Below are 7,184 nucleotides of genomic sequence, written 5' to 3'. Positions count from 1 at the left end.
AATGATCGGTTAAAACCTGAAACGCTGTTTCTTTCTTTTTTTAATTTATTTTTCTTTCTTTTTTCTTTCTTTCTTGATTTTCTTTTTTTTTTTTTTTTTTTTTTTTTCTTTGACAGCAACTTCTGGGGATTCATCTCTCTCCAGAATCTGTCCGTGCCTTGTCATGTGAGCAACGCCCTACCCAGCTCCACCAGACTAACTCCGACTAGCCTAGCACTGAGGGAGGGGGCCGGGGAACCCGCGGTGCCGCGCCGAACCCGGCGGGTCAGCCCCTATCGGCTGCGCAGGGCACGCGGAACGGCGGCAGCTCGGAACCCTCCCCTCCGGGCCCGGGCCCGCCGCTCGTACGCGCCCGCGGTCCCTGCGCGGAGCGGCTCTCGGGCCGCCTGCCCCCGGGATAGCTCCCGGCGGCGGAGACGTGCCCTGAACTTGGCGGAGCCCGCGCCCCTCCGCCGGCTCAGATCCCTTCACGGCTGCGGAGCTCGGGGTACCGCTGCCCTACTCCGTGAGTGGGAGCCGACCGCAATGCCGGAGAAGCGGAGTGCTTAAATTGATCCGCTCCTCACTTGCTAAATTATGCCAGCCAAAGGTCAGCCGGACTCAGCGGTCTTCTTCATTTTCCTAATTTAAATTAAAAAAAAAAAAAAAAGAAAGAAAAAAAGTGGGGGGGGGTGGGGGGGAGGGCGATGGGGGAGGGCGGGGGAGAGAAAGCAGCAACTTATTCAAATTCAGCCTCATCTGAATAATCGTGAATTGGATCCAGTCAGAGCTGCAAACTGTACATTAAAAATAAATGTCCAGGAGGCATTTACTGTAGTAGATTTATATATATATATACACAGAGGCTCTAAAACTGCCACGTTTCTCCACCCCTTCCCCCCAATATGGAGTGAGTTTCAGGTACTGCACGAACCTCACGGAGTGGCAGCAGCGTGTCTGCAACACTTACTCTGAATGCACGAACCCCCAATCATAATTGCACGTTCACAAAGCACATATGGCAGCTGCATTCTTTGTATAGTTTGTTATGGTCTGGTGTGTAATGTAAATATCAAGAACAGACCCAAAACACAGGCTCCCTCTCCCAAAAACAAAACAACAAAAAAAAAGTTGCTTTGCAAACTTAAAAAGAATGACATTAGTTCCATGCTACTGTCTGAGCCAGCAATGATTATTTGGTCTGCTTGCTCCCATTCAGAGTTAAGACACGACAATAGTTATACTCTTTGCTGCTTGACGTGAAACCAGTGGGGTTGGGCAATTCTGCTCCAAACAAATACAACTTCTACACCCGTCCCTGGGACAGCGAGCCGAAGGCTGAGCGAGTTTTGCAATGGAGAAAAGCATCACTTACCACGGCGGGGATCTAGATCTCGGCAAATGCTGCCAGTAGGTCTGAGAAGTGAAAAACTGGGAGGGAAGCGCAAAAGGCAGAAAGTTGGAAAGGGGATTTGTGTGTGTGTGTGTGTGTGTGTGTGTGTGTGTGTGTAAGCCGGAGGGAAACGCGAGCACAGCGCTCCCTGCTCTCCCCGCTCGCCACCAAAACAAAGGTCCAGGAGTGAAAGGAGCAAAGCTGTGCCAGATCCATGCACACAGCTCCTCGGGGCCAAAGCTCAGCTCCTCTCTCTCTGCAGCTCGCGACAAGGGTTAATGCTCCGGGGGGACAGGCTAGCCGGCCCCTGCCACCATTGGCTGGGACAGAAAGCAGGTTTAAGGTGAATGTAGTGGTGCTTTGCAAGTTGCAAATGGATGATTTCAAATAGAATATCATCATAATAAATTATAACAAGCTGTAATGGTGAATAACAGCAGCAATAGTAATAATAACAATAATAATATCAATAACAACAGTAACAATAATGATAACAATAATAATAATAATAATAGATCTCATCCTCGTCCAGCTGGCTGAGAAAAGGCGTCGCTGCCTCCTGACCTGCCTGACACCAAACGTTACCGTCCCGACTCCCGCTCTGCTCCTGCCTGAGCCCTGGGGCAGCTCGGGGAGCCCTGGCAATCCCAAGCTGGGAATTCGGGATAAAGGATGGGATAGAAGGAAGGGAGCGACGAAGCCATGAACACTAAATGGAAAGGTTCAGCCTCGCACTTGGAGGGGACCAACAGTTTTTTGGGGGAGAGTGAAGTGATGCAGGGGGTTCCCGGTGGGGCTGGGGTGTGCTGCAGGGCTACTGTCCCTTCACATGCACTTCCAGACACACGGGGAGATTCCTTTTGGCAAAAGAGGAGGAAGTAGAAAAGAGGAGAAATAATAAAGCCGGGTTGGAAGGGAAAGAATGCATGTTTCTGTGCGTTCAGATACATCTGTGTAAAGGTTGGAGACAACCTTCCACGTGGGGAAGCGAGGTCAGGATGTGTCTTTTTTGTAGCGAACAGGCGACATGATGGACACCGGCTTCATCGCCGCCCCTCGGCGTGGGCTGAGGCGACCCCCGGCCGGGCGGGAGGGGCTCAAGGTGCTGTCCTGGATCCGCGCGGCCCCGTGTGCTCCGACGTGCGCGGGGAACAGACTTCCTCATTAGCGATGCTCGGGAGAGCAGCTCTGGTACCGGGCGGTGCCGACCTGCCGCCCTACAAAGGCTTTGTGTCCACTTTGCTCCGTCGAACAAAGAGTGCTAGGAATTATTACTATTAGTGTAACAAAAACCTCGGTGCCTGCAACGGAGTAAATGCGTGCGCGTGTTGCTCGGGTCTGTCCTGTGATATCGATGTCTCAGCAATATAATGAGACGTGCCATACTGTGTCATGAGGTTCTGCTAAGGGGAAAGGTGCAGGGGGGACTCCATGACAGCCTTTCTGCCCTTCCCAAGGGCCCGGACTGTTTCGGTGGGCGCAACTCGCGGACACCAGGGCTGAGCGCTTCTGGAATGCCGCTAATTGCGGGGGTCCCAAAGTGCCGGGTGCGGTGCTGAGCTCAGGGACGGGATGGACGGGAGAGACGGGACTGGACGGGACGGGAGGGAGGGAGCTGCTCCAGCTGGGTCGGGCCGGGGAGCGGCCGTGCGGAGCGGACAGCACTTGCGGCTCTGCCGTGCGCGGCCGCGGTTCCCTTCCGCGGGCAGCGGGGGGGCGACGGAGCCATAAATATTCAGCAGCACGTGGAGACGGGCCCTGCGCGGGCGCGCATGCGCCGCCGGAGTGCGCGGCGGGATCGCGCAAACACCGCCCCCGCGCACCGCCGCCGCTCCCAGGGACCGTCCCCGAGCGGGCGGCCCCGCACCTCCCGCTGCCCCCGGCCGCCCTCCGACAGAGGAGACATCAAACAGCGAGCACATGTCCGGCGGTGCGCAGGGGGGCTGCCTGATGAGTCGGGTTCTTTTTTTTTTTCCCTTTTTTTTTTTTTTCTTTTTATTTTTCTTTCTTTTTATTTTTCTTTCTTTTTCTTTTTCTCCTTTCCTTCTGCTCCGTTCTTCGTGGGATTTTGGAAGTGAGAAAGATCGGAAAGGATCTGAAAGTCTCGTCCCGTTCCAATGCACAACTTTAGGGTCGGGATGAGAGCAGCCCACTCCCGCGGACTGTGGACGGCGGAGTGTGGCCGTGGGTCGGTGCTCAGCGCTCCGTGTGCCGCCCTCCTGCCAACGCCGCGCTGGGTCCGAGGTGTAAACACATCCCCAGCCCCACAAGGCACACACGGAGCAGTTTCTTAACAGCACTTTCATAGAGAGGTAGTATGATCCTATATATCTAAAAGGTAATTAATTTGATTTATTATACTTGAAAAATCCTGTCTGCAGTACGGGCGTCATCTGGAAACTTCATGCTATTTTATACTATCGCTCTAAAGCCGAAATAAATGTTACGAATTGATGACAGCTTCCAGCTGCATGATAAAAATAGCCCCTTCGCCTCGCAGGATCGTGTTTCTTGTTATCGAAGATGAACCAAAGCTGACCCATGGAGTTGTGCAGAGGAAAAAAAAAAAAAAGATATAAAATGAAACCCTTGGCTACGTTTAATACGCAATGAACCTGAAATCGCAGCTTGGTTGTGGTGGAACGGAATCCACTTCGGTGTGCTCAGCAAGTCAGAGAAATCCATCCTGCGCTCAGCCCCAACCAAAGACCTCGGGTATTAATCTCTCCGAATGAATTTGGAGAACATGTCCCTTTTGTTACAAACGCCATCCGTCCGCACAAAATAATTGAGGTTACGTGAACCTCCAGCACTGCACCTCCGCTTGAAGGACACCGATGTGTGTCTTTCTGGAAACGCTGCCGTTTCATTACATATAAATACAGATAGATAGCGGTGCGGGTATAGGTACATATAAACACATACTTAATAAAACCGTTTTCACGAAGGGTGATTCTGGTAAGCGTGTGTGTAGCGCACGCGTGCCCCGTGGGTTACCCCAAAGCAGAGCCCGCACCTCCGTGCTGCTGGAATGGGGCTGAGGGGCCTCAGAGGGCCCAGCCGGGCATCCCGGCTCTCCCGGCCTCTCGCCGACAGTACAGCCCCGCTCGGGGCCGGGCTGCTGCTTTTGGAGAAGAAAGCGAAGAAAGCAAAGGTTTCTCCTCCGAAACGCTGAACCGCTCGCTGCCGTGTTTCGAGGTGCGCGGCACGCACGTGTGTGCGTCCCGCGGTGCGCGGTGCCCGGCCGCGGGGCTGCGAGCGTGTTGGTGTGGATCTGTGCGTTTTGGAACCGTGTCCAATGAACGGTACCCCTTCGCCCGTGGGGATATCGCTCGCAAACTCCTTGCCCTCTGAGCTCCAGCGGTAACACGCACATCACCTTCGGCATCGGGTCACTCGAAACGCCCTGCCCCGTCCCAGCAGCCTTCTGCCCCCGGGCTCTCTGTGCCCCTCCCGCTGCTGCCGAGTCCCCGCCGCCACACCGCGGCTCCGAGCCGGGCTCAGTCCTCGGGCGCGCCCCGCGCTCCCTGCGCGCAGCCGGCACCGGCCCTCGGCCGAGCACCGGAGCTCCTCGCAAAGGAGCAAACGCTCCGAACGTGGAAAAGCTGGCGAAGTCGATGCCGTAGAGTAGCGTAGCCAGAAAGGCAGCAATCATAACTCCCAACTCTTCATGCAGCACTATAGGCACTGCCACTTCCTTACGGCTAAAAAAGCGGAGATAAGCAGTGGAGGCCAGCGTGAAGCTTGTGTCCCCATTTGAAGCAGGGTCCGCTTTAAGGAAGCTAACTTTGTCTTATGAATGCCGGCCTCGCCTTTTTAAAAAATTCAAGCGATCATTCACAAGCCATTAAAGAGACCTGAAAGGCGACTCTTCGGGGGCAAATGGAAGAGCCCGGTTATTGTTTTGCATTTAACTTTCGGCTTCTGAATAGCACCAGCACTGCCGAGGGGTGCTGCGTGAACACTGCTTTCACGGGGACCGCACCCCCGCACCGCACTCACCGCACGCAGCCCCTCCGGGAGCTCCCTGGGCGCTCGCAGCTTCCGCAGTGCGGGGCCCAGCCTCTGGCTGCCGGCACGGCGAGCTCGGGAGCGGGGCGGCCCACAGACGAAAGCATCCCGAGCAGCCAGACATTAAGGACAAGAGCGAAATAATGGCCCCACTTGAGGCTGGAGAGCAGAGATTCGTTTCTCTCCCCTCAAACCTTCGGGAGGAGTCCTGCACTGGGCACATCGCTGGGGGAAAGTTGGCTCCAGTGAGGGAACCAGCGAGGAGAAAGCTGCCCAGCAGCCTCCTCCTGCTCGATTCCCCCCGCTCTGCCGGGCACCTCGGGGCGCTGCTCCCCTCCACATGGCCGAGCGGGCAGCACCGCCGTGCCGCGGGCTGGGGTTCAGAGCATTAATCGCCACTAACGCAGAACACCCACGGGGCTGCACCGTGCCCCCAGACAGAAAACAACAGCAGCAGCAACCAGACAACCGAACACCTCCTTGTGTTGCGGGGTGCTCACACAACCCTCAGCCTGAAAGTTGGCCGAGCGCTCGGTCCCAAGAGCCGAGACACACACAGGCACAGATCAGCTCCCAGCGACGACTACAGACTGCATACAAGTTCAGACCAACTTGCCATACACATCTTTAAAACACCTCTCCCACACCGCGCTTCCCTCGCAGCTCGTCTCTCGGTGGGACAAGGCCTATTCCCTAATCCCACCACTTCTTCCGTTAGCTGAGCTCGTGTCTCTCTATCCGAGCCCAGTTCGGGACGGCGAACCGCGAACCGCATTCGGGGCGCCTTAACCCCCATCTCCCTGCGGCCGTGCCCCGCGTAGCGCGCTCCCCGGGCAGCAGCGCTCCGTGCTGGGGTCCCTGAGGGCCGAGCAGCTCCGGTGCCGCCGGGCCCTGCAAGGTGGCGCTCTCAGCATGGAGCGGCGCTCCGCCTTAGAATAAACGCTGCGGGAAGGGAAAGTTCGCGCCGAGCTGCGGGAGCGCTGCCCCGAGAGGGGCTCCGATCCCGCACCGAGAAGTTTTATGCGAAGGGGAACGGGATGAGGAGAGAGGGGTGCTGACAAACGGCTCGGGGAGCTGAGGAAATGTTAGGGACAAAGAAAAGCGCTCGAGTAGGTTTGCCGCAGGACAGCCCGGAGAGCTGGAGGCGGCTGCACGGAGCCGAGCACGGAGCTCCGCCGCCCCCTCCCCCCCCAGTCCACCCCCCCCCCCCCCGCGGTTCATATCCCCATTGAGTCGCCGTACACATAATATTTCTTTAAAGAAGCTGTTAAAGTGTCATCCTGGTCTACTGGAAGGTCAGTCCGTGCAATTCACTCTATGACATATCACAAGCGCTCGCAGCTTTAGCCAAGCTCATGATTTGTGTTGTCTGTTGATATGTTGTCTGCTTAATGGGGCGATCATGCAAGCTACAACCAGGAACAAAGCCCAACAGTTCCAACAACCGTAGCTAAGTTAGTGGAAGCAGTACAGCTTGCAAATCTATCAAACTAAACTGCAAGAAAGACAATCTGATTTAGAGAAAAGGCGTTCTGCTACAGTCATTAAGCACAAGTAATTTAGATTTTTTATATTGTCTTCTCATTTACAAATTTACTGTATCAACGCCAGCCAATGGAACGAATTTCTTAAGTAAATGAGAAATAAATAAAAGAGATAGAAAGATAATCAAATTACATAAAATAATTCTTACCCCCTAGATTTATTTTTTAGAAAGCTATTAACACTGGCAAATTTATAGTAATAATAATAACATAGCATAAGAAGTAATTGATTTAAATTAACATCACGTCTTAAGGAA

Source organism: Excalfactoria chinensis, chromosome 9 (genome assembly GCF_039878825.1).
Source record: "Excalfactoria chinensis isolate bCotChi1 chromosome 9, bCotChi1.hap2, whole genome shotgun sequence".
Classification (NCBI taxonomy): domain Eukaryota; kingdom Metazoa; phylum Chordata; class Aves; order Galliformes; family Phasianidae; genus Excalfactoria; species Excalfactoria chinensis.
Note: the sequence above shows the minus strand (reverse complement) of the source record.